This window comes from Echinops telfairi, unplaced genomic scaffold (genome assembly GCF_000313985.2).
Source record: "Echinops telfairi isolate 266 unplaced genomic scaffold, ASM31398v2 ScPeMD7_7420;HRSCAF=8458, whole genome shotgun sequence".
NCBI lineage: Eukaryota > Metazoa > Chordata > Mammalia > Afrosoricida > Tenrecidae > Echinops > Echinops telfairi.
In genome coordinates this window covers 27,233,287-27,246,158 of record NW_022111320.1, presented here as the reverse complement: position 1 = coordinate 27,246,158, position 12,872 = coordinate 27,233,287, and the positions used below count along the sequence as shown (strand labels likewise).

At 44.7% G+C, this 12,872-nt stretch overlaps 1 non-coding gene across 1 annotated transcript; it reads left to right on the top strand.

Moving 5' to 3' along the window:
• Positions 1-829: 829 nt before the first annotated feature.
• Positions 830-962, top strand: LOC115872137. The gene has a single exon (XR_004047676.1). It is a non-coding gene; the product is annotated as a small nucleolar RNA SNORA42/SNORA80 family (small nucleolar RNA).
• Positions 963-12,872: the final 11,910 nt, after the last annotated feature.

Genomic DNA, 12,872 nt, shown 5'->3' with positions numbered 1-12,872 from the left:
TGAAAAAAAATTCAAGCTTCAAGTTGCAATACTGAAAGATACTATGGGCAAAATGATGAATGATGCAAGAAGCATCAAAAGAAGATGGGAAAAATGCACCATCACTGTACCACAAAGTAGTAGCCAGCATTCAACCATTTCAAGAGGCAGCATATGAGAAGCAATGGTACTAAAGAAGCCCAATCTGCACAGAAGGCATCAGCCAAAAACAAGGTTCCAGGAATTTGTGAAATACCAAATAAAATGTTTCAACAAGCTAATGAAGAACTGGAAGCACTCATCAGTCTGTGCCAAGAAATTTGGAAGACAGCTACTTAGCCAACTGACTACAAGAAGGCTAGATTTGTACTCATTCCAACAAAAGGTTACCTATTATTAAGTGCAACTTATAGAACAGTTTCATTAATATTACATGAAAATAAAAATTTGCTGAAGATCATCCAGTAATGATTGCAGTAGTACATTGGCAGGAAGTGGCCAGAAATCCAGGCCAGCTTCAGAAGACTTGAAATATGGGCTATCCTTGCTGTTGTCAGATGCATCTTGGATGAAATTAAAACATACTAGAAAGATGTTTGCTTGAGTTTTATTGACTATTCAAAGGCATTTAACAAATGATGGGTAGCCTTGAGAAGAATGGAAATTTCAGAACAATTCATTTAGCTCATACAGAATCTATACATGGATCATGAGGCAGTTGTGCAAACAGCACAAGACATAAAAGTAGGAAACCTGTGTGACAGGGTGGTGTCCTTTCACCATACTTATACAGTCTGTATACTGAGCAAATAATCAGAGAAGCTAGAATGCTGTATCAGGACTGGAGGATGCACGGGTTGGGGTTTATGGCAGGCTCATCCCCATGGGCCTCTCACAGTGTCCCAGGCCAGAGCAAACTATAGCCTTGAACCATTGCCTGGCCTTGGCCATTGGCTTCAGGCACTGAAGTGGGGTGCACAGTGGGGTGTGGAGGCGTGGGGGAAGGATTGGAGGAAGGCTTATTAATGGCCTGTGATTTGCAGATGGCACATTTTTGCTTGCTGAAAGGGAGGAAGACTTGAAGCACTTTCTTATGAAGACCAAGGACTACAGCCTTCAGTATGGACAACTCAATGTAGAGAAAACCAGAAACCTCACAAATGGACTGGTAGGTAACGTCATGACAAGCAGAGAAACAACTGAAGCTGTCACAGACTTTGCCTTGCTTGGAGTCACAGTAAATGCTCATAGAAGCATCAGTCAAGAGATCTAAAGATGCATTGCATTGGGTAAATCTTCTGTACAAGAGCTCTTAAAAGTATTGAAAAACCAGGATGTTGAGGACTAAGGTATGCCTGACCCAGCCATGCTTTTTTCAATCAGCTCCTAGGAGTGGGACAGTTGGACAGTGATTGAATAAGGAAGATCAAAGACATGTGGATACATTTGAATTATGGTGCTGGTGAAAAATACTGAATGTACCATGGACTGAAGTACAGCCAGAATGCTCCTTAGAAGCCAGGACGGTGAGGTGTTTTCTCAATTTCTCCATACTTTTCATCATCCTAAACACAACTCAGTTTTCCTTATCAGTCTTCCACCTTTTCTCCTCTCCCAGCGTCTGGAAAGTACTAACAAATGTTGATCTCTATACACTCACTTTATCTAGAGATTTCAAGTACACGAGATTATGCAATATTTGTCCTTTATGATCTGATTCTGCACAAGGTTTTCAAAAGTCCACCCATGTCTTAGGATGTGTTAAAATTTCATTTCTCTTTATGGTGGAGTAATTCCATTGTTTGGATAGACCACCGTTGTTTATCCATTCGTTGTGGATGGTTGTTCTATATTTTGCCTATTGTCAATAATACTGAAATAAACATTATTTTGAGTCCTGGCTTTCATGTACACACCTCAGAATGGAATTTGGGGGTCATATGGTTATTGTACATTTCAAGTTTTGACTAACCACTCTTTTCCTCATTGGTTGTACACATTACCATCCTAACAGCAATGGATCAGAGTTCCAATTTCCTTATAACCTTGACAAATTTTGTTGGTTTTGTTTTGTTTTGTTTCTTTCCTGATACTAGACATCCTAATGAGTATGAAGCAGAATTTCACTGTGGTTTTTGAATAACAACCATTACAATACTTCTGGGCCTGACCTCCTTCTGTCCCTGGACAAAGTCAACAGCATTACTTTTCTCACTCTCCTGTAATCCACCCATATTATCATTCTTATAAATCCTGTCCACATTGTACTTAAATAGGTACCATTGAATTGAAGCTGGTCATCTTTGTGAATGCTGAAAATGCACGCATATAAGTCAAGTCCATCAGCATGTACTGAGGAGCATTTAGAGTACTTTTATAGGAGGACCCATCATACCACCCACACTGTAGGTATAATCAGGCCCTGCAATGCTTAATCTCCACAGGCTGAGAATCACTATTCCACCCTCTGGATATCAGGGAAATGAGGAATAAATGATTTCTTTTTGCTTCAATTAATCACACTATGACAGGGAGGTAGGTGTCCCATCTCTATCCTATTATATACCAATTTCCAGAGCCAATGCTACAAGATCTCATAATGAAGGGTCAGGAATAGATTTTACTTTTATCACCTCATCAAATGCATAATAAGCCAGTAAGCACCCATAGAGGTGTGCCTTTCCTATCTCACCTCAAGAGACTTGCCACAGGGAGTGCACCGCCCATAGTTACAGCGTCTGAGATCTACTACAGTAGGGCCAATATGTCCTCAAGAAGCTCACAGCTGATGCCTGAGCATCATATGTGGACTTGGACCTGACCAAGTCCAAGCAGTGTGGAGCCCTCTAGTCCCAATCCACATTGCCACCACCCACTGGACTTGCCAGGATGACCTTGGCCCCAAAGTCTGGAGTTCTTCCTCCCCAAGCTACCTTCTTTCTCCTCTTTTTAACTCAGGGTTCAGATTCACACGGTAGTCTGAAAGCTCTCCTAGCCCCTTCTGATTCATCTCCACTCAGCTTTCACAGGCAGGGTCCCTAATAAATCACTGATAGTTGTGACTAGGTTTTAGCATCTGCTTTTTGGAAGATCTAAACAAATACAAAGCATCTGCTAGACACACTGTGTGTTGGTGTGTTGCTTTGGGGTTCCCTCCCCTCCAAGTACCTCTCCTCTCTTTGTCTCTCCCATTTTATATAGCTAGAATTGGGTGGTTAAAGAATGCTTACTACCAAGCAGTCTGGATTTCGGTTGCCAGCTGTTTATAGACGTTGTCTGAGGAAGCCATCTGCGCTGCATCTGGGGGAAAGCTGGCTCTTGAGAAGATGGAGAGTCCTGGTCTCACAGGAAGCCTATCTCAGATGTAGCCTTTTTCACTGGGAGAAAGGGGCTGCTGGTCCGACATGAGTCACAGCCCAGGTTGTTCAGAGACATGCATGCACACGGTGCACCTACCACTCTAAGCATCTCATTCATACACAGTGGTGGCACTTTGGAGAAGGTTTTAATTAGGCAACTCTGGATTCTATAGCTCTCAATCCCTGACCCAGAACAAGGCTATAGAACTCTTACTTAAATTCTACTGGATGACTTTATAGCCCGCTTCATCCCTCCCTTCTGAAGTTAATAAGGCAAAGGACCAAGCAAGCCAAACCCAAGCCAGCCTCACCACCCTTAAGACAGATTCATCTTCCTGTACCGGAGCGGCTGCTGGGTTTGATCTGGTACCAGCTACCAGTGCAAATAGTGATTCCAAAATTAGTAGTAGGAAATTAATATATTATTGGGTATATTCCTGTATCAGAGGGAGAAAAGTGGACGTCTATAGGAACAGAGATCTGAGGGCAGTTGAGTTTACTCTGAGTATATGGACATCAGAGTTTAAGATTTGTGTTATGCAGCCAAGTGAGGTATTGCTTAGCTGGTTGTGGTGCAAATTAAAGGTGGTAAGGTGCTTAACACAGCAATTGTGCATAGTATGCACTCAGTGAAGGAACTTAATTGCTAATTGAATAATCAGCAGTTCCAACCCACCAGCCAGTAGATGGGAGAACACCAATGGAATAGCTCTATTCCAGCCTACAGCGTCACTATGGGCTTGAATCGAATCGGTGTCAATGGGTTTATGGGTGCACTCTCAATAATTAACTAGGTGTGTGTGTGTGTGTGTGTGTGTGTGTGTGTGTGTGTGTGTGTTTTGCTAAGCATATGACCATTTAATACTGTAGTTGGCATTTGTTCACTATCTACTGAGTACTGGCTGTCCATAAAGCAGTATGTGTAACATGGACCTGTACTGGGCGCAGGAGATTCATAGATGAATAGGACCCAGGCTGTGCCCTTAAAGATAACTGTCACCTTTGCTATATTTTTGCTGCTCCCCAAGCAACTAAATCACTTCTGAAAGGCAATATTTCTACTCAGTAATGGGAAACAAGGTCAGAGTAGCCAATAAGAGACACACTGTATGATTCTATAGACTATTTCGGGTAGTGACCAACAGCTCACAGTTGTCTGTGGTTGGGCAGGATGGCTGTGAATTCAGATTCTGGGCTGCAGAGCCTCACCGCCATCCCTTCTCCCATCTGCTCCCTAAAGCAGGGAGTCTCTGTATAGTACACATATTGGTGCTTAATGCAAAACCTGCCAAACAAAACATTTCTCAAAATAGTTTGATTATTTTTCTGAACCCTTCGCCTTGAGTGATGCTCTCTGTCATCCTCAAGCATAATTTTCATTTAATAAATGTCCCTCATATTATTGACAGGCTTTTCATTAACTAGGCCCTCTCGCGGGCGGTAGAAATGATGATCAATTTCAGGAAACTGGAGAGAAATGGGTTATTACTTTGGAGGCAAAGAGAAGGGGTGGGCTGGGGAAACCAGGAAAGGCAGAAATAAGTGCAAGAGGCGGGCAGAGAAGCGAAGAGGACTGCGCTTGGAGTGCATGCAGGCATCCATTTCGCTGGCCCTCCTGTTGTCAGAGGAGTGCCAGAGGCTGGGGAGGATTGCTGGTGACACGATGGGGCCCACAGTGGACTGCTTAGTGCAAGGTTGGTAGTTCCAGCTGATCAGCTACCCCCTAGATGCTCTGCTCCCATGTACAGTCTCCGAAATCCTCGGTAGAGTTACTATGAGTCAGAATGGATTCAATGACAGTGGGTTTGTGTTGGGGCACGGAGTGGGAGCCACTCAGGCAGCAGTTCCCAACCTGTGGGTTGCGACCCCTTTGGGGGTTGAACGACCCTTTCCCAGGGGTCACCCATTTCATAATAGTAGCAAAATGACAGTGATGAAGTGGCAAGGAGAGTAATTTTGTGGTTGGGGGCGGGGGGGAGGGGGGGCGCCACCACCACATGAGGAACTGCATGAGAGGGTTGTGGTATCAGAAAGGTTGAGAAGCACTGCTCTAAGGGGAAGAGGTGATGGCTAAGCTGTGGAAGACTTCACAGCGAGCTGGCTGGGACCAGTGAAGGACCCCGGACAGCAGTGACGGCTGCCTTCACTGGGGAGGAAGGTAAAATAAAGGACTGTCTCCTGAATTTTTTAACCCAGGGTTCTGGAAACTTCCTTCTGCTCCTAGGGAGCCAAACAGACATGGCAAATGAAAAGCATCCTTCAAATAAGCCCAAGAAGGAAAGCAAGTGGGAGGAGCTCAAAAGCCCCGAGTTATCATTTTCGGTCTCTGTGGACAGGCAGACCCCTCTGAAGCACAGCACTGCCTCTGGAATCACTTGGTGACTTCCTGGGAAACTGTTTGCTGACATAGAACTCCCTCGCTCGAGAAGAGTGCTTCTCTCTTTCAGGCCACGGGGGCCAGCCTCATTGCAGCCCTGTCCCTGGGAACAATTCTTATGAGTCTAGCCTGGCTTTTCCTTAATGGCCTCTCCCTTGTCATGCCTTATGCGACAGAGAGCTGAGAAGCGCTCTCGGGGCACAGTGGATGAGCGCTCAGCTGCTAATTGAATGAATGGTCAGTGGTTTGAACTCACCAGCTGCTCTGTGGGAGAAAGCAGGGGCCATGAGCTTCCACAAAGATGACAGCTTGGGAAACCCTCTGGGGCTTGGACACCCTTGGCGTCGACTCAATGGCACATAGCCACACAAAGACTTTGAGGATGACAGAGAGCATCACTCAAGAGTTAATGCAGCCACTTGGCTTCATGGCAATGATTCAATCTAGAAAGATATCATCTGCAAAGGGCTCCTCGCTAGTCTCCTCGGTCCCCTCCATCCCATTCCACCCATTATCAGCTCAACAGCTACAGCATCTTCTCTAAAAACATACATAAAATTATGTCACCACTACTCTGCTGGTGATTCTTTGTACATGCTGGCTGAAACACATTCCCTGGCCGATAAGGCTGCGCCAGGAATGCTCTGACTACCAGGCCACTCTCCCCAGTGCTATGATCTATGTGCCACTGGGCTATAGCAAACAGAGTAAAGCAAACCAGCTACCCTCCAGGCACTGCTGACAGAGTGACGCCATGTTGGTTAGAAGAGAACTGTGTTCCTGAAAGTTTCCAAAAACTAATTTTTCAGAAGTAGCTCACCAGACCTTTCTTCTGAGGGACTGCTGGGTAAGCTCAAACTTCCTAACATTCAGTTCGCCATCAGGCACATGTTCGTTTGCAACACTCAAGGGCTTCTACTAGACTGAATCACAATCCTCAGAGAGGGTTGTTGTTGTTCATTGCCATCCAGTTGGCTCTGACTTTGCAAATGAGATTAAGGATCTTGAGATGGGGAGCGAGTTAGTCTGGGTAGACTAGAGAAACAAATCCACAGAAACTCATATGTGTATAAGAGAGAGTTTTATATAAAGGGTAAGTGTACATTAAGAAAGCATCCCAACCCAGTCCAATCCAAGCCCGAAAGTCTGACATTAGCACATCAGTCCAACACCGATGTACAAAGTCCGCCTCAATCTCACAAAACACACGCAATGACACCGACTGCAGGAGGAAAGCCAAATCAGGGAATGTGTAAGCATCTCAGCACTGGCAGGGGTCTCCACGCGGCTTATTCGGCACCCAGGGCTGCATCGGGGTAAGTCCATGTGGCTTCTCCTCAGGGATATCTTGCAGGAAGTGAGCCTTCCCAGCTGAGAGAACTAGCTAAGGCAGCCATACACTGGTCCCACCAACAGAGAGCAAGAGACCAGGAAGGCAAAGCTCGCCAAGCCATTTATCTCTCTGCCCTTCAATAAAGCCCACATGTGTCCATTGGGCAGGTTGGCACAATAAACCTATCACAGGGAGATTATCCTTGACTGCACAAAAGGCTCTCTAATGCGATGGCATACGGGCTTATAAGAGTGAGATATTTATAAGAATGAGGTAAGGGGGCCTTTGACCCAGAAGAAAAGAAGGCAATGTAGCCACGGAGGCAGAGGTTGGAGCAATTTGGCCACAAACAAGGAACATCAGCAACCAACAAAGCTGGAGCCTCTGTAGGGACTGTGCCCGGACACTAACTTGGGTTTGACTTGGTAAGATAATTTAGAACTTCTGGCTCCTAGCACTCTACGACCATATATCCCCGTTGTTTCAAGTCACCACATTTGTGGCAACTTGTTACAACAGCCAGAGAAAATGAAGATGCTGGCCTTCTTTGTATTTCTCCACGACACCATAGTGTCTCCCAATTCAGGACCTTTGCGCAGGTTTTCTTCTTAGCCTAAAACTCATTCCTTTCTTACTGGTCTTGCATGTTTCTATGCATTCATTTCCCCCTCGTCCGCTGTCCACAACCCTTTTTCTTTCTCCGCTTCCCCCCTCCCAAACACACCCCACCGCACTGAGTCCTGTGAATTACACTAATAGTCATCTTTACCACCTACTGTCTGGAGGACAATTGACGAGGAAGAGAAGAGTGAAGTTCTTGGATGAGCAAAGGCCATATCTTCTCACCTTCAAGGATGCTATATTGGCTAGCTACTGCTGTGGAACAACCACAACGGCCAGGACCTACAATATAAACATCCGGGTCTCAAGTGTCTACAGGCCATTTGGGAAAAGAGATGCCGATCTTGGCTGGGATTCACTGGTCAGCAAGAGAGTGAGCCTAATCGCACAAGAACTCTAGATGCTTTGATTGCCTCTCCTACTACTGAGTTCATTGTTTGCTTATTTTTAATTCTTATCAATAAAATGTCTGGCATATTATAAACACATAAGAAATAATTATTGAAATAAGAGATAATGTGGAAATGATTACAATTTGACTCAGCCTAGTGTTCTCACAGACTAGGTGACACTAGGGGCTTGTGATTGGCTGCTAACCAAAAGGTTGTGGGTTTGAACCTGCTCTATGGCTCCAGGGAAGAAAGTCCTGGTAATCTAGCACCTGGGGTTACACATGGGGGCGGACGATGGCTGCTAACCACAACAGTACCCTGGTACAAATTGGAGAGCAGAGCTTTCAGGCTTTCAGAAAGACGGTTTTGTTCTTCAGATGGAAGAAGAATTTTCAAAGGACATTGATTTCCTCTGAAAGCAGGGATCATTGAAGTGTCACTAGATAAAAGTGACAATGTGTTGCTGAAAATGGCCGGCTGAATGTGTACACCACAACCCTCACACCTTCAAATGTGGCCCGCAGGGTGGTGACCAAGGCTTCAAAGATTCATAATTTGTCTTGGACAGCATAGGAATGTTCTCACTGAAGAACTGAGAAGTGAAATTTCGGGATGAAACTCACTGGAGACTTTCTGTCCGTGTGACTGCTTCCGGTCCTCATGTCCTCTGTAAAATGGGATGACAGCTGCCATAATTACTGCTGGGAAAGTGAAAGAGAAAACACAATGGATCCATGTTTTAAAAAAATCTAAACACTATGTATTATACATAGCACTGTCTGTTTGGGTGGTGATAGTTGTAGTAATATTAGTTATTGATTGGATTCTTCACAGCTGTGATGGAGGACAAATCTATAATATTCCATTATTCTATGTAATCAGGGGAGTTTACTACGTAGACAGATGGTGCATGAAGTAGATGTTGGAAGCAATGCGATGCCTGAGGTGAGAACAAATTGGTGCAGTCCCCATCCTTCCACCTGACGTGGAATCAAGGAGCCTTAGTAGCATAGTACTGACTAGATGGGCTTCTAATGGCAAGACAGCAGCTTGGAACCACCAGTACTCCTGAGAGGAAAAAAGGGGGGCTTTCTAGTCCTGTAAAGAGTTACAATCTCAGAAACTCACAGAGGGCAGTTCTACCCTGTCTTACATAGTTGCTATGTGTCGGCGTCGACTTGATGGCATTGAGTGTGTTTGTTTGGTTTTGTGCCACCATGGGTTATGAGTTGCCCTGTAAACCATAAGGTCAATAGTTCAGAACTGTCAGCTGCTCCACTGGAAAAAGATGAGGCTTTCTGCTCCTATACAGTGTTCGAGTTTCAGAACCCCACCGGGGCGATCACTATGAGGCAGACCTGACCTGACTGGGTGGTGAGTTTGCAGTCTGGTTTGGTGCTGATAAGGAACTGTGATCCAGGGGAGGCAAGGAAAAGGAGGAGGAGACACGCACCTGTAATTTCGGGAACGTGAGCAGAGAGAGGCTTTTAGGGACATAAAATCTAGGTTACAAACTCAGCTTTGCCCTTTCTAGTGTTGTGACCTACAAATGCATTTAATCTATCTGCGCCTCATTTATTTGTAAACTAGAACTCAATAACAATACTCACCGCATGGTTTGTGGTGGTGTTCAGCTGGTGTTCAGGTGTTGTTGTTTTATACATACATACATTATATATATATATATATATATGTGTGTGTGTGTGTGTGTGTGTATGTATGTATATGTATATATATATGTATATGTATATATATATATATAATTTAGCTGCCACATATATATAATTTAGCTGCCACATAGTTAATTCTGCATTATACATGGTAGCTGCTATTGTGCTTAAAAGAAGAGTTCTGGGAAATAAAGAACCCCCAAATAAGTAAGTGGCTCAGGCTATCCATTTTTCCCTGCCTTCTTATCATCACCCTCTGTTTCCATCATCACATTGTGCTTTCCTATTCTATCGTGAACTCTATCTCTAACAAGTACCCTTAGGGAGCACCTGGGCAATCCAGGATAACACATCCACCCTCAGAGTCTTGATTGAACCACAACTGCAAAATCCCCGGTAGGCACTGATACAATAGGGTACCTTCTCCTTATCTAGTAGGGGCCTAAGAGACTGTGAGGCTGAGCAATGGTCTGGCTTCCTGGCAAGGTGAGACTGTAAGTCGACCATAGGAGAAGAAAGCCCCATCTGTCTCCCTCTGGGAGGCTGAGGGTTTCCAACTGCTGGCCTTCTGGATCACAGTCCAACACGTAGCCAGTATGCTCCCAGGCTCCTGGAGTTTGTCCCTGTTCCAGATGACTTTGACACACTGAAAAACTGGCTTTGAAAGAGGTGTGGTTTGTCTTTAAGCTGATCGTATCCCCAAAGACAATGAGTGATGGTGTCTTAAGTCACACTCTATACTAAGATACTCTTAAAGAGGCCCCCAAGGAAAAGTAAGGTATGGCGTGGTCACATCCTTGACTGAAGTCAGGTCTTAATCTTACCCTAATCCCAGCCATTAGTATAGTTGAGAATGTTCTCCACTATGGGATTATAGCCACAGGTGTAGAGTTCAGAATTATAATACAGCACCTCAGGAAGTCTGTCTCGAAGGGCCATATTCATTGACGACCTCTCAAGGGAAAGAGGAGAAGGTCATGAGTGTTCAAACACACTAAAAAGCCCTTAGCTATTAGTATCCATTGCTAGTGTTTAGAGATTTTGCTCTTTTCAATGGATTTCTGGGTTTACTATTATCTCTGGGGAAGTCAGGGTGATGAATGTGTGTTGGTAGGTTCTCACACACCAGGTAACGTGCATACACAAGATTTCTATGAGGCAGTCTGCTCTCCTTTCACATTCCACGAGGCAGAGCCCTCCCCTCTCCCCTCACCCCTCCACCTCCCAAGGCAAAACTCGGTCCTAATGAGTCACTTCTTTCTCTCCATAGAGATGCCACATCCCTTCTCACTGCCGCCAGCCACTGCCCATCTGCTTTGATGATGAATGGTCAGGGACATTGGCCTAAGTCTATTGCTCTGTTATGTCCATTTAGCCATAGCATATGGCAGGGAGGAAAGCCCATATAACTCCCTATTTGAAATGTTTCCAAATCTTGAATCAGGTGAACTAAAAGAGGATCTGAGCACAGAGAAGGGAAACTGGGTGAAATATGCAGGGTCATGCAGATGACTGTGTGTCTATAAAGTCACAGAGGTGATCATAGTCAGAAGGGAAACAATTTGCAACTAAATGAAACAAGGCTCCATTTAGATGGTAGAGCCCATGGTGTGCGTGTTTAATATGCAGGATTGCAAATTTGAACGAAGAAAGTGTGAACGAGGGGGAGAAAACATTGAGAGGTGTGCAAAATCCCACCAGCTCTTTCAATGAGTGTGTCTTAGGATGGTTTTGACACTGATACAGAGTTTGAGACAAGGATTGGATGCATGCAGTGTATTTGAGAGATGACCCAGGAAACATTGGGAAGAGAGGGCAGAAGTGAGGCAGGGAAAGAGACCCAGCAAATATATTAATGAGCAGGAGATTGCTATGTGTAACTGGAGGCTTCTCAGAGGTACGTCCTACAAGGGGTGAGAGAATAGAGGTATCTATCCTTCCGTGATTCAAGACTGCTCTTCCTTCTCCGTCATCATTCCTTGGCCCTCCTAGCCTACGCCAACACAGGCTAGGGTTCCTCAGGCTTTCAGGTAGAGCTGGTGAGCAGAGAGTGACAGTTATTTGTAGAATAAGTAAACAAAAGCCTACTGTTCCCAAGTTGATTTCAATCCACAGTGACCCTATAGGTAAGAAAAGATATGTCCCGGCAGGGTTTCCAAGGTTGTGGTCTTTAAGAAAATAGACTGGCCCCATCTTTCTCCCATGAGGCATCTGGTGGGTAGGAACCACTAACCTAGTTAGCAGTCGGTGTGATGAACCACCGTGACACCTGGGCCCCTTATGTGTAGAATAAAGTGACCCCCAAAGTCAATGAGAATTGAGGGCTGAACTACTCCTTCAATCCCTTCTGGTACACCTTTTGCTCAAGAGCATCTGATCACGTTGAGTCTCATTCTAATGTTTAAAGATGAATGCTGAGCCAAAATGCAAAGCACCTATTTGTATCTGCTCCCCAGCTGAATAAGCCATGCTGGCTGAGCTATTTTATCCCTATTTATTTTTAGAAACCTTAGTTTCCTTCTTGTGAGGCAGCTAGTGAAAGGAAAGAGAGAGCTACAATAGACAGAGTAGTGAAGGAAAATACACATATTTAATATATATATATCAAGTAAATCAAAGATTTTGACTTTTTATTCTGTAGAATAAGAAAAGCCATAGCTTTTAGTATAAGACAGAACCCCAGACCTGGTCTTTCTGGCTGTATAACATTTGACAGTTCTATTAAGTCTTAGCTTTCTCACCACACTCTATAGCCAGCTATCTCGTTACAGGGACTCTATAAAGCAAAGCATGAACTGGACTAACAAAGTCCTAGCACATTGCTGGGCACTCAACACATTTCAATTCTTGTGATTTTTCTGGATATACTATTATTAATGAGTTCTCTTTTATCATGAAAAGTCCCAGGCACATCTGCTTTATGCATCCTCTGTATTGCCTCCGAAATGTTTCCAGCATAGGACTGACCCTGTCCTCCCCTTGCTTTAAGAAGCACGTCCTCCCAATGACCCCAATTAGAGCAGCCAATCCACAGAGAGGACCACATGGCCAGCCCCACTATGAGACGTGAGGCCCCTCACTGACCCATGGCCCTGCAGGGGACAGCACCAGAGACACAGTGTGGGAACTGCACCCGATCTG